General features: G+C 33.4%; 1 protein-coding gene across 1 annotated transcript in view; it reads left to right on the forward strand.

Moving 5' to 3' along the window:
- The first annotated feature begins 435 nt into the window (after positions 1-435).
- Positions 436-27,739, forward strand: part of COL21A1 (collagen type XXI alpha 1 chain) — a 246,431-nt gene continuing 219,127 nt past the window's right edge. The window contains 1 exon segment of the mRNA XM_074310626.1: positions 436-762. The gene's annotated coding sequence lies outside the window, so the exon portion shown is untranslated.

A 27,739-nucleotide genomic window follows, 5' to 3' on the forward strand; every position in this document is an offset into this window, starting at 1 on the left:
ATGAGCAATTAAAAATTCAACTAAGAGATTGCTCTCCTTAAGCCATTCGGTAAGCCAAGTTCTAATTGAGTTTTCCCCACTTATCATTTCAGTGTAGACCAAGTAGCCTCTCTAAACCAGGGCAAACAGTGTGTTTCCCCTTCCCTCCCCAACCCCTTCTCATTGTATTTCATGTCTCCATTTTCGGAGTTCTGTTTGATCCTTTTCTGCTTCAGGGTCCAATTTCCAAACAGTATTTCGCAGGTCTTTGTATTCATTCTGTCCTTGCCAAATTCAAATACCAGGGATCTGGAACTCTTCTGGAGCCGCAAATCTGAGCATGCTCAAGGTCAGGTTCTGGACTCTAGGAGGAAGCATTGGCTCTTTGGGACAGAGATCCAAAACCCACGCTCAAGCTTTCAGAGCCGGAAAGAGTGTGGGAGGGTGGGGGGCGGTAAGCCGGGGACCTTATCTCTCAGACTCCGCCTCCCTAAGACTCAGAGAAAGTTTCAGAATGCAGCTGGTTGAGTCTTCCATCCAGTAGGCTGCAGAGAGGCGGCCAGTGCTGGAAAAGCAACGGAGGGACGTAGCTGGACTGGAACACAGATCTCTCTCAGACAATACAGTCTTTCGGCAAAGTGTCCTCTGGGGAAACTTGCGAGCTCCGTATTGCCTCACCTGCCCAGAAGAATTTGAGGGTGGTGGGAAGTGTGGAGCGCTCTGCTGGCTGCTGACTCCTCTCTTATCGCTCCCGGCTATTTGGGCTCTCCTTGAGCGCTCCAGGTAAGAATCCTGGAAGGCATGCGTCTTGCCTCTCGGACTTATCTGACAGCTCTGCCAACTTCTCTGTAGTCCCGGACGAGGACATAAGGGCGAATGAATAGAATTCATTTGATTTGTCCAACCTGCATTTTACTTGCCCAGAGAAGGAAGAGAAGGGAGGAAATAGAGCAGCACCAGGAAAGCTGATGCCTAGAGAGGGTAGGGCAAGGGTATTGGTGCTTACCCGTTTACTAAATAAAAGATTCGTCTGGGGGGAAATTCTGCTTTAGTCTCTTGGTTTTACTGGTGAGGGATGTGTGTGTGTGTATGTGTGTAGTGGTGGCGAGGTAGTGGTGTTGGGAGGGGGAATCATGCCTCCAGAATTCTGCCATCCACTAGAAGTGAACAAAAAAGATCCAAGACTGGGAATTCAGGTGGCTGTGATACCACTTAAAAAAAAAAAAAAAAGTTTTAAAAGTGTGTGTGTGTGTGTGTGTGTGTGTGTGTGTGTGTGTATGTGTGTGTGTGTGTGTGTGTGTGTGTGCTTTCGTGTTCTAAACCCCTTTGGATGAAGCCCTATGGTTCCTTTTAGGATAATGGATAAAAAATGTATTAAAATAGGATTACAAAAGAAACCGATTATGCTAAAATAGTTATACAAATATTTTTTAGAAGTTCTAGGGTCATTAGTTAAGAAGTCCTGCCTTAAAAGAATAGACACCTATAAAAACAAACGCACAAAGAAGCAAAACCCTTCCTGGTTGTCTGTGAGAAGGTATGGGAGTACTCAGGAACCTGAAGGTACTACTTGGTCAAACCTCTATCCATATTTATGTATTCTGCAAACTTTAAGTTTTCAGCAATTTTTTTTTTTTTTTCCTGGAAAAGACTAGGAGGGGTGGAGATATGGCCATCTTCTTGGATTCTATTATTATTATTTCTTAACATGATGAAATTTTCTACATTGGAAGTGTAGTGAGAATAGTGGTCCTGTTTATTTTTTCTCTTAAACCAAGGAAATGAAGCCAGAGAAAGGGGTGTATTAATTATCTAGTTGTAGTAACATGAAAATCTGGCACTGCACGGGGGGCAAACATATTAGATGATTCAGCAGCATTTCTGTCATGCTTTGCAGATGTTAAGCTTTATGGTTTAGCATAATTTTTCTTCCTTAATTAAACTTTTAGAACTTTAGGTTGTATATGAAATCAACTTCCAGACTCCTTCTGAAGAAACTTTAGCTATGTTGAGATGCATTTTAGACATGTTATATGCAGTTTTGTAGAAGTTTGAAAATTCATGATAGCTAGCTAAAAATTTAATCTGTTGCTAAGCTGTGAGTACAAAAATAGATAAAATTGACTCTGCAAATGATCTTAAATGGATCAGAAAATCTAAAATTGGATTAAAAAAATCTTGAATAGGCACTGGTCCAGTCACAACACATTTGTGCTGTGGTGAATACAGTGCTGGCTGTACCAAGACTTTTTGTTCAGAGCAACAGGATGACTCTTAGCTATGTTGTTCATGCCAGTTTTTGGTAAATGCCAGTAGACCTGTTAAGAGAGGTACCAATCTGACATTGAACTAACCCTAAAAACTTACATGCATATATTCAGACTTCAATTTGTGCATGCATATGTTGTACATGCCCTTTAGTTAATCTCTCTGTCCTGCCAGAATATAGTTATATGGGCACCGCAAATTTGTTTCCATGATCAGATTTTACTCATTGTGTAGAATTCTGTGTCAATACATAGCCAGGGAAGTTATCCTTGTAAAATAAAGAATTGGATGATAAAATGACATACTTTCATCAATGAAAAAGTCAGGTTTAGAAGTGACTATGGATTTTCCAGGCTTCTAAGTGATGAAATGAACTGAAACTTGAAATATTTATGTCAGAATTTGTCTAAGATAATATAAGAGAAAGTAAATGAGTACCCAGAGTAATGTGTGTGTGTGTGTGTGTGTGTGTGTGTGTGTGTGTGTGTGTGTGTGTGTGTGTAGTGGTGGTGAGGTAGTGGTGTTGGGAGAGGGAATTCTGCCTCCAGAATTCTGTCATCCACTAGAAGTGAGAAAAATAGATCCAAGACTGGGAATTCAGGTGGCTGTGATACCACTTAAAAAAAAAAAAAAAGTTTTTAAAGTGTGTGTGTGTTCTAAACCCCTTTGGATGAAGCCCTATGGTTCCTTTTTAGAATAATGGTTTTAAAAATGTATTAAAATAGGATTACAAAAGAAACCAATTATGCTAAAATAGTTAAGTAAATATTTTTTGCATAATGGGTCTGATTTGGGGGATAAAGGGAGTTTTATTCATTCATTCATTAATCTGCTCATTCATTCATTCATTCATTCATTGTTTCTTGCTTATTTATTGCTAAACTTGTTATTCCATTGGTATAAAGAACATTCAGTGAGGAAACTCCCTCTACTCATGCTAGTAGACATATTATAGCTTTAGAGTTTCCTGAAGACACTTAACAGTTTAAAAGACTGTTAAAATGTCCAGCTGAGGCATGCATTAAACTCAGGTTTTCAAATCTGAAAGCTTCTTCAAATTCTCTGCACAATGGGGGCAACTAGGTGGTGCAGTGGATAGAGAACCAGTCTTGAATTCAGGAGGATCGGAGTTCAAGTCTGGTCTCAGACACTTAACACCACTTAGCTGTGTGACCCTGGGCAAGTCACTTAACCCCAGCCTCAGGGGGGAAAAAAGATTCTCTGCACAATGATGGCTTTATCTTTAGATGATAGCATCCATAAGATTGTTTCTTTCTCTAGTTGTAATAATTCTAGAATTGCTTAAATAATGCAAAAATGAAAAATAAGAAAAACAATTCCTTTTAACATAATTTTATTGTAATTGACCTGAATGACCTTCAGGATCACAAAGTTCTTAAGGAAAATATTAATGTTAGAAATTTAAGTAAGGCTATGGATTAAAGTTGGAAAGGTCTTTAGTGATCATCTAATCTAAACCCTTCATTTATTACATATATGTACTATGTATGTATATGCATTATATATACACACACATACACACATATACATTTATATGAAAACTGAAGGTAAGTGACTTGTTCAAAGACACAAAGAGAATAACAAAACTGGAATTTTAATCAGGGACCTCTAACCCCCAACCCAAAATGCTTTTTTCCAATGTGTAATACAGCTATGATGTCTTTTTTGACTTCAAGTTCAGTGTTACTTCTCCTATATCATTATGTTTTTTCAAATACTTCTCATAAAACTCATAATATCATGTTGCTTATATTACTGCAATTGTGAACAAATAAATTACACTAAATTCTGATAAAACACTGCATTTCCTTATGTATACTAATACTGATTCATATGCCTCATTGTGGTGTAAGATGATCCTAGATTTTTCAAAGACTATTATTACCAAAATGGAAAGCTTTTGAATATGAGCTAGGTGATAAATATCATGTTTATTATCTCTTTGAAGTTTGCAAAGTGTTTTCTTCAGAACAACCTTTTGAAGTAGGTATTATAATAAACATTATTTCCTTTTTACAGGTGTGAAAATAAACAGGTGTCTTTTATAAGCTTGCATAGATCTCTCTCTTTCTATTTCTCTCTCACACATATATGGCTAGAAAATTGTAGAGCCATGATTTTGATGTAAGTTTTTATTTTTTTTAGCTTTTAAACATTTTCACTACTATGAAGTAGGATATCATAAAAGGATCTTAGTTATCTCATTCAGTTCTTATAGGATCAATTTTCAAAAAATAAATGTAGATATATAGGTTTAACCCTAGTTTTTCTCTTAAACTCTAGTCTTGAAGTATAAATTACCTAGTTGATATTTCCAACTGGATATTGCATAAGCATCTCAAATGCTTTTCCAAAACAGAACTTGTTAGGTAATTTTTCCCAGAAGCCCTTGCATTACCCCACGCCCATTCTCTGGGAAGATTAAAAGAGGGCAGCTCTGGAGGAAAGGGAGAGTTTTGTCTGGACGAGACCTGAGGCTGCTTTCTGCAGGAAGGGAAGTCAGCTCTCTACAGGAAGAAGAATCTGTCTGAGAGATTTGAGTTGACACAGCAGATCTCCTCCCAGAGAGCGATCGGCAGCTTCTGGAGACTACAGCACGTTACAAATTGGCGCCCAACGTGGGGCAAGCACTCTTGCTTATCCAAGCTTATCTTGCTTATTTAATCATGTTATTTGTTACATACTTCTAGCATGTGTTATGTTACTATGTTACTATGTGTTTATGTAATCTATGTAATTATATGTAATGCCTCCCATATTGATGGATTTATGTTTCAAGGTCATGACCACCCTATGTTCTAAATCAAAAGAAAGGGGGAGATGTTAGGTTCTTACTAAGTGCTAATGAGATGAGATATTAGGTTTTTACTAAGTGCTAAGTCGGTACTTAACAATTTTTTAGTTCTGGACTTTACTGGGAGTTTGACTTGTGAATTCCTGGGGAAGAGCTTGCATGCTTAGGAGGAGCAAGTTCATTGGTTGAAGTAATTTTCCCCAGAAGCTCTTGCATTATCCCACGCCCATTCTCTGGGAGGATAAAAGAGGGCAGCTCTGGAGGAAAAGAGAGTTTTTGTCTGGATAAGCAAGAGTCCTTGCCCCACGTTGTGGACGCCAATATGTAACGTGCTATTGTCTCCAGAAACTGCTGATTGCTCTCTGGGAGGAGATCTGCTGTGTCAACTCAAATCTCTCAGACAGATTCTTCTTCCTGTAGAGAGCTGACTTCCCTTCCTGCAGAAAGCAGCCTCAGGTCTCGTCCAGACAAAACTCTCCCTTTCCTCCAGAGCTGCCCTCTTTTAATCTTCCCAGAGAATGGGCGTGGGGTAATGCAAAGGGTTCTGGGAAAAATTACTTCAACCAATGAACTTGCTCCTCCTAAGCATGCAAGCTCTTCCCCAGGAATTCACAAGTAAAAACTCCCAGTAAAGGCCGGAACTAGAGAATTGTTAAGTACCGACTTAGCACTTAGTAAGAACCTGATATCTCATTATCTCATTAGCACTTAGTAAGAACCTAACAAGAACTCATTATCTTTCTCCTTGTGAGGTAACATGTTCAATCAGTCAATAAGCATATATCTAGTAGGCACTTAATAAGTGCAGGTTGATTTACTGACTCACATCTCAAGTACCATATGAAACTTTTTTTTTTTCTGATTTCCTCTTTCTTCCCTATAGCTGCTAGTGTCTCCTTTGGGAAATTATCATGTAGTCACTGTGTAAAAATTTTGTCTCTACTGATATGAGCATATTGTTGCCCCTGATTTAGAATATAAACTCCTTGATCGTAATAAATGTTTCACTTTGGTCTTTGTGTACCTGATTTTTGACACAATGGTTAGCACATAATAGGTGTTTAATTAATCTTTGTTGATTGAAGGTTAACTGAAAGAGTAGCCTAGAAAAATTTGGACAGCTCAACCATGAGATTATTAATTTTTTATTTTTATTTTTTAACCAAAGAAACTCTTGGAGATTACCTACCAAAGCATAAAGAAACTGTGGCTGACAATGATGGGAAGAACACACACTTAAAACCATGGCACTGGATTTGGTGTTAGGAAAACCCAAGTTCAAATCTGACTTCAACTGATTATTAGACACTTGACTTTGGATGAATAATTAGCCTCTTGTGTATCTCATTCTCCTTATCTATAAATGGGTTGGATTTAATGATTTTTAAGGTTTCTATTATCTTGTGATTTTTGAAGCAATATAGTATAACATGAATGGAATTACACATGTAGTTAGAAGACTTGGGCTTCATTACCAGGTATGTTTTCAATCCACAGACAAATGTTTTATATGGAAGCCTATTAGTTTTCCTCATCTACAAATGAATTCAACAAATCAATATAATAATTAAAAATTCTCTTGCAAAGTAGGGAGTAAATGACACTAAATGGTAAATAACTTGGATTCTTTAAATGTTGCATTAGCTTTTTTTTAGGCCATTCAGTTATTGACTTAAATTTGTTGTTCAGTTTTTTGGTCATACCTGAAACTTCATGATTCTGAAGATCCAGAACTTCAGGCCCTTCTGTCCTCTGTTATCTTCCAAAGCTTGTCTAAGTTCATGTTTGCTGCTTCCATGACACTATCTATCCATTTCATTCTTTACCATGATCTCTTTTTCTCTTCAGTCTTTCCCAGCATCTGTCTTTTCCAGTGAGTCCTGTCTTTCAATTATGTGATCAAAATATTTAAGTTCCAACTTCAGTATTTGTCTTCCTGATTTATATGCTAGTTTAGGAATACCCAAATGAACTTATAGTAAGTAGGACACAATTGAAACCTCTGAACATCAACATTTATAATATAGTTATTTAGCCCTTTGTAACATAGCCCTTTGTAAAATACAAAAAACTTTAGAAATATTATTTCATTTCAATATCATTTCATTATTGCAACAACAATGTAAGCTGGGTGCTTTTTTTTTTTTTTTTTAATCCCATTTCATAGATGAGGAAATTGAGTTTTACAGTGGTCGTGTGATTTAATCTTGATCATTCAGCTAGGAAGTGTCAAAGATAGGAATCAAATTTAGGTCATCCAAGTTCCAGTACCACCTTTTAATCCATTATTCCATCTAGATGCAAGGGATAGTATGTTTATACTTAATACAAAGTACGTCTCTTTATCAAGATGATCTTATTATTAATCCCTTTCTAGTATTTTTAGATGGAAAACTGAGGCCAGAGGAATTAGAAATATTAGAGATCTCAATTTTCTGGAGAGCAGATAAAAAGTCAGTACTCTTGGAAGTCTATTTCTACCAATGTGATAATGAGGATGCAAGCACAGGTAATGAAAAGAGGAAAATGTCAAGTCTTTGTATCCTTTATTTAACAACAAACAATTCCCAACACACCCGGAGATTTTTCAATGACAAATTTCTATCCTTTCAAAGATACTTTAAGGTTATATTTTATCTTTGGTTGTATTTCAAACCTTGGAAATTCTGCAGCATAGGTTTTGCTTTCAGGTGTTATTTTGCCATTTCAGATTTGAGTAGGGATTTTTAGATCATCTATTAGCTCTGTGATCTGTGTCAAGCTATTCAACTTCTCAGCCTCATTTTCCTCATCTGTAAGATGAAGTAAAATGAGGAGGTTAAAGTCAATGGCTTCTTAGTTACCTTCCAGCTTTCAATCCATGATTTTATAATCCTTTTTTGGACACATCCTAAAAAAATTTCAGGAAACTTGGATACTTCCCCCGCCCCCCAATCCAATTTTGGTGACCTTCTGGGAACCTTGCCAGATGCTGTACTTGATTCAGTGTTTGGGTAAGTTTTTGTTTTGGCCTACATTGTTTTGAGCAAGGTCAGTTCAACTCAGATTACAGTATTATGTTATCCCTTACCAATTTGTTTTCTTCATTATTAGTGTCAAAAAGAAAATATTAGGTATTGATAAATTTCCCTTTTCAAAGAAAAAAAATACCACTTATGAGCTTTATGAGGTCATTTTTTTTTTTTAACAAAAGTTAACTAGGAGATTGTTTATATTCCCTAAATCATGTGTTCTCTTAACATCACCCCTCCCCCCCAAGAAAACAACTTTCTAGCAGGTTACTTTAAATTTAGAACAAAGAATCTCTTCTACTGGCCAAAATTTCAAACATTTTTGAAAGGATATTTTTATCCTAAAAACAGGTGAATATACAATCTGTTACAAATTTGTAGGGCACTAGGCTATTGTTGACAGGAATTTAGTAGCAAGAATTTTCTAATAATACTGAATTATTTGGTCAATTCTGCCCACCTTCTTCTACTGTAATTGTTTATATCTAAACATAAAAAATACCTTAAGTTTTTAAAGCACTTTAGAAATCTGTGATGTTATTATGGGCCTAATGAGATTTTTATGTAGCCAATCAGAAATAGCATTACAGAAAACTTCCATTTCTTTGTGAAACAAAATTAAGTTTCACAGAAATTTTTCCTTCAAAAGATTGTGATAGACAAACTTGTTTCTACGAAAAAAATATGCCTTTTTCTTCTGCCCTATCCTGCATCATAAACAAATGACAAATATAAAATAGTGAAGAGTTTGTTATTGTTGTTTTTTCTTCTCAAATGTTGTTTGCTAGCACAGATTTGTCTATTACATTCAAATCTTCAGTAAGAGTAGACTAGGAATTTAAATAACTCACCAAGTAGTGGGGGGAAAAAAGATCCCATGGAGGCATAGTGTCTAGGAAGACAAATCATTTTTCCTGGAAATTCTGATAGCTGTCAACACTATGTAGTTTCTGGGCCTAGTTACTTAGTTGTTTTTTTGGGTTTTTTTAATCAACTCTTCTCCCTTTTCCACCTGCTGTCATATTATTCTTTCAACTTATTTATTTCTCAACATCCAAATGAGATGGGATATCTGATACAAAGCTTGGAAAAGGTGAGGATAATACTGCAGCCAAAGAAGATAATAGGAATGATATAGATAACTGTAATTAATGAACAGCATTGCTAAGATAATTAGGTGGTACAGTGGATAGAACACTGCATTTGAAATCGGGAAAACCTGGATAAAATCTGACTTAGACACTTATTAACTGAGTGACCCTGGACAAGTCACAACCCTATTTTCCTTTTTCTTCATCTGTAAAACAAGCAGGAGAAGAAAATGGCAAAATTCTCTAGTATCTTTGCTTAACAAAACCTCAAATGGAGTCATGAAGAGCTGAAAAAAACGGAAAATGGCTAAATCACAACAACAATAACTAGGATAATTAGGCAGATGGTGCAATGAATAGCATACTGCTTTTGGAATTGGGAAGAATTATCCTCATCAATTTAAATCTGTCCTCAAACACTTACTAGTTGTGTGACCTTTGGCAAGTCACTTAAGATCTCTCTACCTCAGTTTCTTCCACTGTAAAATGGAGGATATTAATAGCACCTATATTGCAGAGTTATTATCAGGATCAAATAATGTAATATTTATTTTAAAAGCTTTGTATAGTTAATAGGCACTATACAAATATATATTCTCTTCCTTTCTTTGGTGCATGTAGGCAACATAGTCATGTTAATGCAATGGATACAACAGTAATACAGATAGCACATATTAAGTACCAACTGAATGTTATAGAACAAGTTCCATTGAGGAATGTAGCAGATATCTTTACTTACAGACAATGACTAATTTATGTTTGTTTAAATACAACTGTTGAAGAAGCTTTGTACAATCTATGTAAAGGGTTTTTCTCTTTAAAAATAATTTCTTTATTAATCACAGACATGGAAGTACATGTTAAACCAGAGAAGGAATTACATCCTCTAGAAGTTATAAATGGAATTTTGAAATCAACATTAATTAAACTTTTTATTAATTAGGAAATGCATATTTCATTATTGTAAAAATGTTATTAGGCAAAAAGTGGCACTTTACATAGAGTGCTTGAGTTCAAATCTGGCTTCAGACACTTACTAGTTTACTACTCACTCTGAGTAAGTCATTTAACCCTGTTTGCCTCAGTTCCTCATCTATAGAATGAATTGAAGAAAGAAATGGCAAACTACTCTAGTATCTTTGCCAAGAAAACTCCAAATAAAGTCATGAAGAGTCAGACACAACTGAAAAATGACTGAAAAAAGGTTGGTATTAAAAAATATCCTGTTTGTTCATGGTGAAGGTAGATGTTGCTTAAAAAATACTTATGATGAAATAAGATATTAGATCTTTATGTAATAAATTTAAAATTATTAGTCACATTATTTCCCAAATTATTCTCTTGACCTAACTTGGAAATTATTTTATTGGTCTGAATATTGGCTACCTCTGAATCACACCCTTGAAATGATATCTCTTTGAAAAGAAAAAAATAGTTATATATTAGAAAGAATAACTGATTATAGGTTATATTTGGGTTTTATATATATTGGATTTTTTTGGAGGGGGATATAATTTGTATTTGGAATATTGTGGTATAATGAATTTCTCATTAATGTTTTCAACACTTATATTTTTGTTGATAGTTATAAGGGTATTTGAGGCATAGCCAGAAAAAGCTTGGCATGGGAATTAGGAGTTCTAGGTTTGAATCCCTGTTCTTCTACTGATTGACATTATGGACTTGGGATATTTGGGATTTCAGCTTTCTCAATTGATCTAGATAATCTCTAGTGTCTTTCCAGCTCTAAAAATATAATTATAATAATTTCCAGTGTTATTTAAAAATGATCAGATTGTATTATTTCAGTTTATGTTTTCTGAGATCTAAGTTTTTGAAATGAAAGTTTTGATTTCACATAAAAATAAAAGATAATTATTGTCACAGTACAGTTTTAGATTCTTAATACTGTGAATTAACTGTGATTCATAAAGTACAGTTTGTGCCACATGTGCTTTGAAAACATATTAATTACAAATGGTAAAGTCAGGTTAAAGTGAAATTTGTGATTTTCAAGTAGAAAAATCAACTTATTGCTTTTTGTGAATGCCAAGTCAGCCAAATTGCATTAATTTAGCACTTTATAATTGCCAGGCACTTTGCTAAATGCTGGACATACTACAATAGAAACATACCCACACCCACAGACACACACCCACAGAGTCCATTTTCTTAAGAAGTTCCCAATATAATGGAGAAAAAACATGCAAATAACTTGGTATAAAAGACTAACAAAATGTAAATGGAACAGAACCTCTTGAAGAAGGTAGAATTTGAGCTTATCAGGCATGAAGGATAGTGAATGCAAAGGTATGGAGATGAATTATCAAGTATGTATGAAAAGGCAAAGAAAGTTAATGGAGTCATATCATAAAGTGTAAGAAAACTGAAAATGAAGGAAGGGGTAGGGTTGTGAAAGTCATTACATTATAAATAAAGGATTTTATATTTGAATCTAGAGTCATTAGGGAGCCAATGTAGTTTAGTGAGGCAGGAGGATAGCCTGGTGAAACATATACTTAACAAACTTACTGGCAACTGAGGCGGTTGGATTAGACTGGAGATAGACTTGAGGCAAGCAGACCAACCAGAGGGCTATTGTGATTCCAGGGTAAGGTGTTGAATGTTTGAAGAAAGATTCATTTGTGAAATGTTATAAAGGGAGAAATGTCAAGACTTGGCAATAGATTAGATCTATGGGATAAATGAGGAATCATAGATGACACCAACATTGTGAGCCTGGGTAAATGGAAGGTTGGTGATAAGAAAGTTAGGAAAAAGGGAGGATTTGGAAGGAAAGGTAATGAGTTCTTTTTTAGATATGTTAGATTTGAGATGTCTGAAAGGCATTTGGAGATATGTGACTGAAGTCAGGAGGGGGATTAGGGATAAATTTATTGGAAATCATCTGCAGAGATATGCTAATTGAATCCATGTGGGTTAATAGTATTTGTGTAAAAGAGAAGGTAGCCCAGGTCAGAGGGGAATATTCTTTGTCCACAGAGTAATTTTTTCCAGTGCCTAATCTACTTATGTATGTATAGTTATCTTATTGTTTTACCTCTTTTAGATAAATATCTCAGTATGATATTGGTGATAATGGGCATACCGTTTTTACCAATGTGATAATTTCTTTCACTTTTTATAGGGACAATTTAATGATCCTGAACAACTGGTTGTACCTGCTTCAAAAATGTATTGTTTAGTCCTTTCAGTTTTTTCTGATTCTTTGGTACCCTATTTGGCAAAAATAACTGGAGTAGTTTGGCATTTCCTTCTCTGGTTCATTTTACAGATGAGGAAACCAAGACCAGCATAGTTAAGTGAAATGCCCAGAGTCACATAGCTAGCAATTTTATTTGAATTTAGGATTTGAATTTAGGGAGGTGAGTCTTTCTGGCTCCAGGTTGGTATTCTATCTGCTGCACCATTTATATATTTGTGATTTTCATAGAGATGAAAATCAAAGCCTTGTGAGTTGGATGATCTTTGCAAAAGAAAAAGAGGAACAGGAGAAGAGGGTCTAGGACAGAGCTTTGCAGAAAATTCACATTGTGGGGATGGGTAGAGGAAGAACAGTCAGGGTAGGCTACTAAAAAGAGAAAAAGGAGTAAATGAGGAGACATTGGGTCATCCCAATCAAGTCAATAGGGACTTTTTCACAGTTTCAAGGGTGTATGAGGATAATATCTGACAAAAACCTATTGAATTCATCATTTAAGGAGTCATTATTCATCTTGATGAGAACATTTTATCATGATGAAGAAGAAAGCTCAATTATAAGTGTTGAGAAAAGAGTTGGTGATAGGGAAGTAGGGATACAATGTAGACCACTTTTTTTCTCAAAGTTTATTAATAATAGATAGAAGAAGTTTAAAATAAAAGCTTGAGAAACTGTCAAGATCGAGGAAAAATGCTTTTTTTCCTTTCTTTTTTCAAGGATGGGGGAACTTGAACATTTTTGTAGGTCAGAGAAAAGGAACTAGTGGAGAAGGAGATATGGACATGCAAACAAAGGAATAATCCTGGAGCAAGGTAGGTCCTGGAGGAAAGAGGAAGGGGCTGAATTAAGCACAGAATAAAAATGGACAGTGACGAGGTAGAGCACTGCCTCCTCTTACATTAAAAGGGAAGACATATAGGACTTAAGAGATATTAAATAGGGAATGTGAGGAAACAAAATGGGTAGCCTCAATGTATTCATTAAAATATGAGAAAGAAAAGAAGACAGGAGTTAGGGAACTTAGGGGAGAAACAGATTAGTTGTTGTAATTAGTGTTGTAGGGAGTTAATCAAAGATGAATGACATTTCTATAGGATAGCAATTGATCAGCTGCATTTAGATGACATGAATTTGTAATGAAGTTGGATACACTTTTTAGTAGTGAGGAGTCAAGATCAGAAAATGCTAATGGTGTAAATAATGCAGAGCTGAAGATTGCCCCTATCGAAATATTGTATGGGAAAGGGACTAAATGGATGGATGATTGATGGCCACTTCTTGTTGAAATAACCAGCTAGAAAGCTAGGACTATGAAGGTAGAGGAAGTGAACCTAGATGAGGAGTAGTGGACTGACAGTATGAAGAGGGATCCAAGAAATGAAAGAATCAATGAGAATGAAAAATAGGTTAACAAGAAATGAGGCAATGAGAAAAGTGGAAAACAAAGGAATTTCATAGTTCAAGACCTTGGATGTTGAGCTTTAACTTATGATGAGAACCAAGCTCTGACTTAATAGTATTTAATAAGTGCTTATTGAAGGCTCAACGCTACAGTTGAAATAGATTTTATGGAAACCCATCTCACAGGTCCTGAGAACAAAATTCAGCTATTTGGAGACTTTGCTCAGACTTTTGATTTATCCAAACCTATGATGTAGATAATAACCTGCAAAATTTCCTTCTATTAAACTATTTTTTGATAGAGACATTAGACTTGGGAAATTAAGAAAATGCTATAGGCATGTTCTATAAGATATTGATAAAATTTTTCACATAACACTTATGAGTGAGATTTAGAGATGTGACTTGATAATGGTAGATCCATTAGGAAATCTAACTAGAACCAAATAATTGTTATTAATGGATTGATGTCAGACTGAATATGTAACTAAAGTCTAGTACTTTAAGAATCTGTTCATGGATTTGTTTTGTTTAATATTTTTACCAATGAATCCATAAGAGCTATACTTAGCAAAATTTTAGGTACTATAAAACATTGTAATGATAATTTGCTGTATGGTTAAATCAGGATCAAAACTGTATGTTTGGGTTAGAATAAAAACCTCAATCTTCAATATTAAATTTATTTACAATGAATGTGGGAAATGCTATCATAAATTTTAAATAAATGGTAAAAATCAACTGCAAATTTCAGTTTCTAGATTGATTTGATCAAAGCAAATATTTAAGCAAAAATAGTAACCAGTAATTTAAGTCCATATTAACAAACTAGGTTGACAGCCCTAAAGATCAAGATTTGAGGAGAACCAGACACAGAAAACAAAGAGTCCAAATCAGAAACACAGAGGTTAGTTTGCCAAGCCTATGTCAAGAATGAAGGAAATTTGAATCACAGAGTCTCAGGGAAATATTTTACTAAGGTTTAGCATGCATTAGTGAAACATCAGTGGCAAAAGAGAATGGAATAGGACATAAGCTCCTAGAGGACAGAGACTTTCTTTAAGGAATTAAGTCTTTTTGACAAAAAGCAAAATAAAACAAATTATATAGGTGTTATGCTTTGCAGGAAGACTTGAGTCAATCAACAGCCAAAAGAATCAATGTGGGCAGCTAGGTGGCGCAGTGGATAGAGCACCGGCCTTGAATTCAGGAGGACCAGAGTTCAAATCTGGTCTCAGACACTTAACACTTCCTAGCTGTGTGACCCTGGGCAAGTCACTTCACCGCAGCCTCAGGAAAAACAAACAAACAAAAAAGAATCAATGTGATTTTAATCTACATTATTGGAAATAAAATGTCTAGTGACCTGCTATAGTCTCTTAGGTCATACTATATAGTTCAGAACTATATCTGAAGTATTGTCTTTAAATCTGTATTTTACACTTTAGAAAGTAAATTTATAAACTAGATTAAATCCAGATAATAGTTACAAGAATGATAAAAAAAATTAGGAATCATTCTATAGAGTATCAATTAAGATTTGAAATGTTTAACTTCAGTAAGAAATACTAGTGATAACTGTCATTTAATCTTTAAAGGTTGTACTATAAAGGATGGCTAAATCATGTTTTCTTGCTTCAAAAATCAGAAATGAAAATAATAGAGATGAAAAAGTGAAAACCTCTTTTCTTGGGAGATGAACAGCTCTCCATCACTGGAGATTTTCAGACAGAGCCTGTAGAATGACTTATCAGGCCTGTCATACACTATACACACACACACACAAGCACACATATATATATGTAAACATGAGTACATATCTACATATGCATGTATACATACATGCATGTATGTACATATACATTCATAAATATAATGATGAGACTCATTAGAAAAGAACCTGATGTTGGGAAAGATTGAAGGCAAGAGCAAAAGAGGATGGCAGAGGATGAGGTAGTATAATGGAAACAATGAATGAGTACTTTGACAGACTCCTAGAGATAATAAAAGAATATAAGGGTCTGGTGTTCAGTAGTCCATGTGGTCACAAAGAGTTGTAATTTGACTGAACAATTGAACAACAACTTATATATCTATATCTGACTTAGTGCTAATCTTTATTCAACACATGGCAGGTTTCCTGAATTGAATTCAATTGTGAGAAGGAAGCAGTTTTGATGATGGAAGTATGAATCACTTTTTTCTATTTTTCACTTGAGAACTCTAAATAAAGTATATGTATGACCTCAGATTCATTCTGTACTATTAATTAAATATTTGCTATATCATGCAAAATAGCTACAACCATTTGTGTTCATCTGGGTTCTGTTGGACATGCTTCTAAATATTAAAATTTTTTATCTGGATAGTACAATTTCATTTAGTGCATTTTTTGGACAGGAACATTACGTTATTAAATACTTAGTTTAAGTATTTCGATCAGTTTTTTTTTCATTTTTTAATGTTTTTACATCATTTTAGAAATGGATGCCAAGGTAACATTCCAAAGTTCCCTCCCAGTAATATACATGCTTCAGGCATTGGGCTTTAAGCAGCCTTGAACATCATAGAAGAATTAACATGCTACACATTTTTATAATGTTCTTTGCACAACAATAGATCTGTAACTTTAAAATAAATTTATAGCATGCTTTTTGTTTTATTTTTTTTACAAGATGAAATTACGGAAAAAAATTAGATGCTTCCTCCAAAGAAGATAACACCATATATTTTCCTTTGAGGTCTGGGAATCTAATTACAGATTACAACAGTATTATTGACATTTTTCACTGAAGTGGATATATCATTGTTCATGTAGAATAACAAAAGCCTCCTGTTTGACTTGTTCCTTTTTCTCCTGACTTTTTGTTCAAACTTAATTTATAATACTTTGCCATGAGCAAGGGGATATTTTTAGGTTTGCAAAAAGTTCAAAAGTAATTTTTTTTTGTTTTGTTTTAAAGGGTTCATGTCCCAGTTTTTTTTTTTTTTTGAGGATTCCAATGTTTAAGTGTTTACTGAGAAAAGATAAACATTTGGAGATATCTGGTATAAGACACTTGGACCCACCAAAAAAAGTCTTTTTGATAAAGTCATATTTATCATTAAGAAAATGATGGCAACATTAAAAAAAAAAAAAACCTAAGTGAAGAGGCAATAAAAGCTGCCTGCTAGTTTGCTAATAATGGACAAGCATTTGTATATTTAAAAAATATTGCATATTCTAAGTTTACATTACATTTACTTTCTTACATCACCACAGGCAACCAAGAATTAGTTTTATCTATCATATATCTATCTATCTATCTATCTATCTATCTATCTATCTATCTATCTATCTATCTATCTGCCTGCCTGTCTGTCTTGGTTTTTATTTCTTAAAGAGCTGGGTTCAGTATTATATACTAACCCAGTGCTTTAACTGTAGAAGGAAGAATCAAATAGTCTAACCAGTGAACAGTATTTGGTCAGTGAAATGGATTTGTTTAGTAAAATGGATTAATTTAACTAAAGTTAGTTAAACATTATTTGTTTAAACAATAATTGTATTGTTTAGTGGTTATTTTTTACTTTGAAACCATAAAATAACAACTATGATAATATGTAGATGAATGTCATATTGCACTCATGTCTAACATAACCCCTGGGATCTTGTTTGCAATTTGTTTTGAATAATGTTTGGACATTTCAAAAGCTGATAGTATTTTCAGTTTGAGAAACTCTTAAATACTGTATTTTTGAGAATGCAGTTGGCATGTGCTTTAGAAATATCAGATTTCCCAGGATGAACTCTATCCAGTACAGCTGTCACTGCTTCCAAATCATTTCATTTGGGGGTTCTAAAAGGGAATCTAACAGCTGACTTTGGAGAAGGGAGTGAAAGGGGAGCATTCTCTACCTTAGGAATTGGACATAATCCCCCGAGTTTTCTCATTTTACCATAGGGGGACGAGGAGAACTAGTGATAACACTACTAATTTGAATGAAGATGACATAATCACTATTGAAATCCTTTTTCTTTAAAATTGCTGATATCTTTTATTTCTCCAAACAGCTACATTTCCCAGTACTTTTTTTTGCCTCTTTTTCTCCTCTCAGAGAGTCAGCCAAAGGGATTCTTAATATGTGTGTGTAAATACACTGACTCCCTTGGCCATCTGGTATAGTAAATTTTCTTTTAAATACACAATATCAAGTATGTAGGATCATAGATAAAAGCAACTATATTGAAGTATAGTTATTAAAATGTATATTTTAAACAAGTTCATGTACTCCATGTTAAAAGCACCTGTCTTATAACAAAGATTTTTTTAAAGGGGGGAGAGGATAAAATTTAATAAGTCAATCATTTCAATATTATATGTATAATTCCATACCAATCATCTCTTTTCCCCTTACCCAGCTTTTCTCTACTCATCCCCACCCCAAAACGGAGAAAGGTTCACTCTGAATCTATCTCTTCTTCTTTGGGGTCAAGTATGCTCATTAATTTCACAACATTAAGCTGTTTTATTGTTATTTTCAATTTTCTTTATTGTGGTCATTGTAGCATATTATTTTCCTCATTATTATTTTGTATTGCATTAGTCCCTATGTTTCCCCTTGTTTCTCTATGGTCTGGATATTCATGATCATATCAGACATTCCATTTCATTCACATACCTTTACATGTTTAACCATTTTCCAATGGATGAGCACTTTAATATCTTTTGTGTGGAGAGAGCTTTCAAACAAAAATATTCTCTGGATATATCTCCAAATTACTTAGATGATTTTCTTAGAAACTGTACTTTTGCAGAAATGAAGGACTGAAGGATGGCTTACACAGAAAAGTTACAATACATTTTATTTATTTCAATGCATCATTAAGTTTCCAATAATTTCCAGATGGCTATCAAGTTCTTGTTGGTATCAACACCTTGCCTTCTAGCACAGCAGTATCTAGAAAGAAAAAATCTTTAAAATGAAAATATTCAAATGTATTTTAGTCCTTTCTCCACCTGCCAAAGCTGAGAAAAATAACCTTGTAAAAGGGAAAGTATTTTACTTCTTCCTGGGGATAGTCTTCTTGGGGATAGTCACAGAGTAGGCTCATTAAAATATTTATTTAGTATGAATTACATGACTATGAATTTGTAGAACATTATAAATACCCATATTCAAATATAAGTAAAAAACAGATTCCAAAAGCAATTATAAATGAGTTTTCTATTAAACACCATTTTGAATAATCTGTGCTATCACTTGTTCTCTTTGCCAGTGGACAGAAAATGAAAATTTGATTCTGTAATTTCTCTGGAAACACATTCATGTGATTTTTTTTTTGAATAATTTAGAAGTTAAGAAACAACTCTTAAATGAAATTTTAATGAAATAATTAACAAATACCTTTAAAGTTAATTGAACTCAACAACAACAGATGTTGATATTTGATTTGCAAAGCTTATATTGAATGGTATTTCACAAGATTTTAGATATAATAGATTTTGCTATTGGGAATAAAGGGGAAAAGAAAATGTCTTTCAGAGTAGTAGGGAAAATATAGAATTTTATTTAATTAAAAAGATAATCATATATGTGATGGTATAGATACATCTTAAAATATTTCAAAGCCTGAAATTATAAAATGTTAGAATTAGAAAGAATTTTGGATATCACCTAATTCAACTCTATTATAATTTTATAGATGAAAGACTCAATGTTTTAAAGAATGTAAATTAATTTCCTGGCACTACACATCTACCAGCTAGTGAGTGACAATGCTAACAGACCCACAATTCTAGCCTGTTGGCTTTTATTCTTCTTTCCACTAAACCATGCTGAATAATACCAGGAAGGAATTAGATTTTGTGATTCATCATTTTTTAAAAGGTCCCTATAGTCAAACACTATTACAGTACTGAATGATACTATTTCCTTTATTTAGTAAGCTGCAGGATGTTCATCATTTTTCCTACCATGGGTTTTCCTTTATATATAAAAAGAACTGCAGACTCATTTATTTTTCAAGGTAGGGTTTTTTATAGTTTGTTTCCCATTCTTTTAAGCATAATTAGTCATACTTGCTTGATTTTCTTGAATTCAGAAAATGGTATTATTGAATAGTGTTGGTGACTTTTCTCACCCTTAGGAAAATCTCTTTGAGCAAATTGTTTAAAACATCCAAAATGCATTTCAACATACTTTTCCCTACTTTTGTAGTTCTGGGCCCAACTCATTTTGTATCTTCATTGCCTGTGCAAGATAAATGTTGTGTGTACTCCTTGAATCAGACATTTTTTCACTTAAGTTTTTTGTGTGTATATTGTTGAGTTGATCTCTTTTGAATATACTTCTATATCAGTTATGAAACCTGATAATAATCTATGGTTTTATATGGTCAGTATAATTATTATATTATATTACATTACATCATATTATATTATAATATATAATTATATTATATTATTATAATTATTCTTGTATAGAACTCCCATAGGACTATCTACAGGAAATTTTTCTTGCATTTGGACACTGCTCAGAATATCTTCAATGACTGAAGTAAAAACCTTTCACAAACAATTGGTCTCTTAATATTATGCTTCATTTGATATTAATAGAACAAATTATTTTTGTGATTGTATCTAACAAGGTAGTTGAAACACTTCTTATTTGTCTACATTTTTCTTTAGTGAATCTAGCATCATTTAAAAATAATAGATGAATCTTTTTATCCCTTTACTTATAGACTTTGAGCAGATAGCATTATGCACTGATGAAAATAAAGGATCATTGTAGCTTAAAGTATTGAATTATACACACACACAAACACACACACACACACACATACACTGATCTGTTAGAAAGGTGTGTTCAGACATTAGACTAATGCTTATAGTCATTAGAATAGTTATGGATGGAAGCCAACTCTAGATTTATATGATGGAGTGTCATAAAACACTCATGGTTTTGTATTTTAAAGGTATTAAAATCATAAGACATAGGAAGGAATCTTAAATTTTAGACACTAGCCAATAGGTGGATTTTTTTTGAGGGAAGAAGATGAGTTTTAATGTTCCTGAAGTGTCACTTCTACTAATTTACAAGAAGGACCGATATGTCATGGTAAAGATATATGTATTTATACTACTTGCTTTAGGTCAATCGTATAAAATTCACATGTGTCAAATATTTATACAGAAAATGTGGATTTTACAAAATTTGTGGTTTCCCCTGGAGGTGAATAGATTCCAGAACCTTGATTCAAGATGACAAAATCAGCATTTTGGAGTTCTAGTTATCAGGAATTCTCTTTTCTTTCTTCCTTTTTTTTTTTTTTTTAAAGAAAATTTAAATTTCTCCAATAGTCCTTTTAAGTTCATTTAACATTATATATTTTTGTTGAGTTGATTCAATCATGTCTACCTCTCCACAATCCCATTTGGGATTTTCTTGGCAAAGATGGAGTAGTTTGTCCTTTCCTTCTCCAGCTCATTTTGCGAATGAGAAACGGAGGCAAACAGGACTTTGTGACTTGCCCAGAGTGTTTGAAGTTGGATTTGAATTCAAATTCTCCTAACTCTGATACTTTGGAAAAGGGTATTTTCTCAAAGGTACTCCCTATACTGTATGACATTCTTTTTAAAAATTGCATATATAAATGTATATGTACATATACATATGTGCGTGTATATGTATATGGAAATTTCTAGAGGAAGCCAACTAGGATGGAGAAAATATTTGAGATTTTGCTATATGAGGATAGTTTGAAGAAACTGGAATATTTAGTCTGGAGAATAAAGGATTTGAGGTAGTATTGGGAAATGATAAATGACTTCATGTGTTTGGAGGGTTACCATGTAGAAGAGGGCTAGAGTTTCTATTTGGTCTTAGAGGTAGAACTAGAAATAATTCATAGAAGTTAGAGTGAAATAGATTTAAGCTTGCTATAAAGGGAAAAAATAAAAATAATTCCCCCACCCCCAAATCCTTACTTTTGTTACAATTAAAGTTATATAAAAATGGAATGAGCTTCCTTGGGAGCTTCTCCTTCCCTGGAAATCTTCAAGAAAAGATTGGATGTACTTGAAGAGACTGTTGGAGGAAGAGGGGGAGAAGATGGATTCTTATTCAGGTAAATGTTTGATTAGGAGAATATGTGGTCCCTTCCACCTTAGATTCCTTGATTTTCACTAGTTGTTCAAAGGGATATTTAACAGAATCCTTGAATACCATATTATAAAAGATATAATTTTTAAAGAGCTTATCAGTATTTTATGGAGGATTTTAAAAATCTATTGATAATTTGTGATACATATTTAAGGTTGTTGCTTAATATTCTTTGCTCTTCTGAACCCCATCTTTGGAGAAGGAATCTTCAGCCATGAAAGAGATAGGCTTTCTTTGACAACATCCACTGGTATTAGGACTGAACCCAGTCAAATATGATGGTATAACCATATTTTTATCATCAGATAATATTTGTAAATCACTTAAAAAATTTTAAAGCTTATTAATGTTAGCTATTATTATTATTACTCAAAATGAGAATAAAGTATTGACTAGCATTCCTATGTAGGTAGTTTTATTTTCATCAAATAATTATTCCCTCTAAGCAAGCGAAAACTGAGGCCACAATTTAGTGACAACTGATAGGCTTTAGACAAAGGTAGGTCTACTGGTAGAGCCAGATTTTCTTATACTTATCTGGATGATATCCCCCACTTCTTTATGCTTTGGCAGAAAAGCCTAATTAATTGATTCTCCTAAATTTTATCAAAAATCAGTTGGGTCATACATAGTGAAATTCTTGAAAAAATACAATAATAATTTAGAAGCAGGACTCCAGAGTAACTGTTTCATTCAATAGTAGGTATCTGGAAACACTGGGGCATTAGCTAATTCTTTGTCAGTTATGGGACTTAAGTTAAAGGAGAGGAGAAAAAAGAGTACAGATTAAGAAGGCACATCGAAACTTGCATAACATCTAAGGAAAATTGAATATTTTAAGGGTTTTAGGAAAAATGGAAATTTGTGGCTTTAGAAGAGTCAGTGGTGTTTAAGTTAATTTAGTGGCTAAAATGTTCATTTTTAGAATTTCTGTTTGGAGACATGGGGAATAATATTTTCTGGTTATTTATTTTATGAAAGTGACTTAGGATAGGGAGGAACAGGACTTTATTGTACATTTTCTGGCTTATTGATACCTCATGAAGTACATTTGAATTAAAGAGAGAGAGAGAAAGAGGGATTCCATAAATAGAAACATGCTTATAACAACACTTTCTGTTCTGAAAATGAACTAGAAATAAAGTGAGAGAATCCTCATCAGTTGGACTGTGATCAGTTATGGTATGTAAAAGTAATGGAAGGCTATAAGGATGCTATAAGAAGTGCTATAAGGATGAAGAATGCCTTTGTTCAAGTAAAAAGGCAAGAAAATGGAGATGTGGGATGGACTTATTCACACTGTTATACATGGGACAATTAAAAACTTTCTTTTTATATATGAGGAAACTGAAGCTTAGAAAGTTTGAGGGATATAATTAAGGTCATCCAGTAAATGGCAGATCCAGGTCCCCACAATTCCAAGTTCAATTCCTTTCCCATTATATTATGCTGTATTTCTTTGTTATGAGAGAGGATATTAACAGCAATAGGCAAGACTAGAAAATGATGTTTACTATTATTTTAATTGTGTTGGAAGGATAATCAGGCCATTCCAATGTTTCCATAGTTAGAAAAACTGTTGTTATTTTACTATGTAGGAAAAGTGGTTAGTATGAGTTGGTTCTTTGACTGTGGTAGTTCCTATAGTTCTTTTTGTAAAATAGATTCAAAGGATAGCATTAAATGGAATATAATGATGCCAACTATAATATTTCCAGGACTGTATTCCAAATGAAATTCAATCCTTCATTATTTTTCTCCCAAAATGCATATACACTGAAGCACTTTTTCCAGTGAAGAACTTTCTATAATAGGGCATTATCAAAATACAGCTTCACTGATATTCTCCTTCCCCCAAACCTCTCAATTCCCTTAAAATAACGTCTCTTCATGTTTTGATTTAACCAGAAGATTTATTTTAATTGTGAAAGTAAGAACAATTGCTGGACTAAGGATATGAAAATGTTTGAATTTTTGCTTCTGCCACTAAGGGGTCTTTTTCAGTTCTGCAAAGTTGTAAGCACCTTGCTAAGCTTTGGAAATACAATTTAAAAAAAAGAAAAAGAAAAACAGGCTTTGTCCCTTGGGGAGCTTGATTTTAATGGAGGAAAATAACATACAAAAAGAAAGAGAAAAGAGGAATGGGGACCATAATGCATCAGTGCCTGACACAAATATTAATAAATATTTAAATTTAATTGGCATCCTATTTAGGGGCATCTTGTTTAAAACCAGCGGACTGGAGATGGAAGATGGGGAGTTAGTTGGAGAGTTCAGTTCCAGCCCTCTTATGGAGAACTTTGGGAGTAATCTAGTGTTCTACCATCTAGCCTTCCAGTCAGAGAGAGAATACTAAGGAATTTCAGAAGGTGTTACACTGAAATGAAACTGTATGATTTCAGGTGAACAGTTTATTCGGGGGAAGAAGGAAGAGAAACAACTTCCAGCTTATGCAACACTCATGTCCTTTCATCCCCTATAGTCAAGAACTAAGGGACCAAATAGAGTTTGCTGTTTCATAACAAAGCACCGATTCTTTCTCTCCATTTCAGATGGTGTATTCTAGCTTAACTAGTTGGAGGATCCATTGTTTACTCTTCTCCCATTGCATAGAATTACATCTCTTACTATTCTCTTGCTATTGATTTCATGATACTTTGGAGTTCCTTAAGAATGGTAATTGTCTTTTGTCTTGTGTATCCAGAGCTTAGCCTGTATTATATACTGGCACAGAGGAGACTCTTAATAAATGTTTATTGACTAACTGATTTAAAGAGAGAGGCAGTATGGGATAGTGCTTAGACTATTAGACTTTGAGTCATGGATATCTGTATCCAAAATCAACCACTAACATTTACTAGATGTGAGATTATAGACAATTAAAAACCCCTTTGAGCCTCAGAACTTTATTAGACTATCCAGTACATTCTAAACATAATTTAAAGTAGCAGAATGAATTCCCACCTCTACTTTTAAAAGATTTAGTAAAAGAAAAATAAGAATATAAATCATGAATTATCTGTTCATCGGCCAAGTCAAATTTTATATCATAAATTATTATATCTATATATGTGCATATAAATATTATATCTATAATCCAGAAATCTGTCTTACAGATAATCATGTACTTATTTGAGAGTAATGAAGACTGAATGTTGATTTTTAAAAATATTGTAAAACTAGATAAAATATTGAAACAAATATACATTATGCTATACATCATATATTTTAATTAATTTAAATTTTTATATGGTTTAAAATATCAAATGTGCTTTTTGGAAATTTTAAAACCTTATTTAGAAAGATTTCATGGAGGAGGGAAAAATATTGATCTGGGTTTGAATCTTTACTTCTTACTGCCTGTTATGTTACTTTCTATGTGATCTTTGGAAATTTTATTGTAGCTAGGTGGTGTAGGTAGACAAAAGACTGTTGGTCTGTTGTCTATACATCTGAATTCCAATTTAACTTCAGATACTTCCAAGTTGTTTGCCCTTGGAACTATGTCTCAGTTTTCTTAACTGTGAAATGGGGATAAATAATAGCATCTACTTTTCAGATCAAATGAGATAATATCTGTAAAATGCTTAGCACAGTGCCTGGCTTATAATAGGTTTCTATCATCATCATCAATTATGATCTTCAGTTTCGTTTCTATAATAAAAAGGTTGGAATAGATAAATTTCCCTTTCAGCTATAAACCAATTATTTTACATTTTATAAACTATTTCTGGAAATTGATTCCAGATATTAATTTGTTTTGCAAATAGTGTGCCATATCTAACTTCTGAAACATTAATTCTTTGTTTTTGATTGTTTTCAGTGGTATCTGATTCTCTGTGACTCCATTTAAGATTTTCTTGGCAAAAAGACAGGGGTAGTTTGCCATTTCCTTCTCCAATTAATTTTACAGATGAAGAAACAGACTAAGGGACTTTTCCAGGGTCATAGAGTTAGAAAGTGTCTAAATCCAGATTTGAAATAAGGAAAATGAGTCTTCATAATTGTAGACCAGTGGTCTATCCACTTCAACATTTACCTGACGTTTTATAAATATATATATATATATGTTTTTAAAAGTTGGGGTCAATTCTTGTTTATACTACAGTTATTCATATGTCTTTAACAATGGTCACCCAAAACATGTATTAAGTGTCTGATGCCATTTAGGCCTGTTGGTGCTCTTTACATGTGCTCATGTATGTGTATATAAGTTTCTCATACTCTTAAGAATTTCTACTCCATCTCCTTATTTCATAGCTTCCTATTTTATTTTTTAATGTTAATATGTGATTTCCTTCCTAAATTATATTTTATTTAGTATTTTATTTTCACAATTACATGTAAAAAACAATTATTAATATTTTTTAATTTTTTAAAAATTGAGTTCCAAATCCTCTCTCATCCATCCCTCCCCCATTGAGAAGGTAAGAAATGTAATATAAGTTATGAAAAGTCAGTGATTCTGTGAAAAAACCCTATATAAAATAAAGTAAAAGCAAAATATGCTTCAATCTGCATTCAGACTCCATTAATTCTTTCTCTGGGGATGGAGGACATTTTTCATCATAAGTCCTTCAGAATTGCCTTAAATCATTGTTTTTCTGAGAGTAATCATTCATGGTTGATCATTGCACAGTACTGTTGTTACTCTGTATGATGTTCTTCTGGTTCTGCTCATTTAACTTGGTCTCAGTTCAAGGTTTTTCTGAGAATATCCTTCTTATCATTTCTTAAAGCACAATAGCATTCCATCATAACCATGATAACTTGTTCAGTCATTCCCCAACTGATAAGCATCCCCTAAATTTCTAACTTTGCCATCACACACACAAAAACAAACTTTTAAAGATTTTTGTCTATACAAGTCATTTTCCTTTTTTGTTTTTCATATGGGAATGTGAATCACAGTTTTAGAAGCTGGGATTTGGAATATTTTTATATGACTATAGATAGCTTTGATTACTTTCTCTGAAAACTGCCTGTTTATATAATTTAACCATTTATCAATTGGGGAGTGGCCCTTATTCTTTATAAATGTGACTTAAACACACTGTTCATTTGATAAATGACATATTTATCAGAGAAACTTGCTGTAAAAGTTTTTTAGTTATGATTAATGATTATATTTCCTTTGATCCTATTCCCTCCTCCTCCTCTCCCTGTTTATCCTGTCTTTCTCTCTGTTTTTCCCTATACATCCTCAAATGTGTTTTATTTTTTTCTTCTCCCCCAATCTGCCCTCTTTTTGATCAATACCCCCTTTCTTTTTTCTCTTCCTTTCTACTTTCCTGTACAATAAGATAGATTTCTATATCCAACTGAGTGTGTATGTTCCTTCCTCTTTAAGTCAATTCCAATGATTAAGGTTCATGTTCTCCATCTTTCCCTCCACTATAAAAGTTTTTGTGCCTATTATATGTGTAATAATTTACTTCATTCTACCATTTCCTTCCTAGTGCATTCCTGTTTTTCACTCCTTGATTTAATTTTTTAGGAAATTATTCTGTCATACTCAACTTTTACCCTTATCCTCTATGTATACTTCTAACTGTCCTAATAATGAGAAAATTCTTAGGAATAATAAATATTATCTTTCTAGGTAGGAATGTAAATAGTTTAACTTATTGACTCTCTTATGATAATCTCTTTGCTTTTTTGTGTTTCTCTTGAGAGTTGTTTTTGAAAGTCATATTTTCTATTCAGCTTTGGTCTTTTCACCAGAAATGCTTGAAAGTCCTCCATGTCATTATATGTCCATTTCCCCTCCCTCCTTCCCATAGAGTTTCTCAGTTTCTATTTT

Source organism: Sminthopsis crassicaudata, chromosome 4, assembly GCF_048593235.1.
Source record: "Sminthopsis crassicaudata isolate SCR6 chromosome 4, ASM4859323v1, whole genome shotgun sequence".
NCBI lineage: Eukaryota > Metazoa > Chordata > Mammalia > Dasyuromorphia > Dasyuridae > Sminthopsis > Sminthopsis crassicaudata.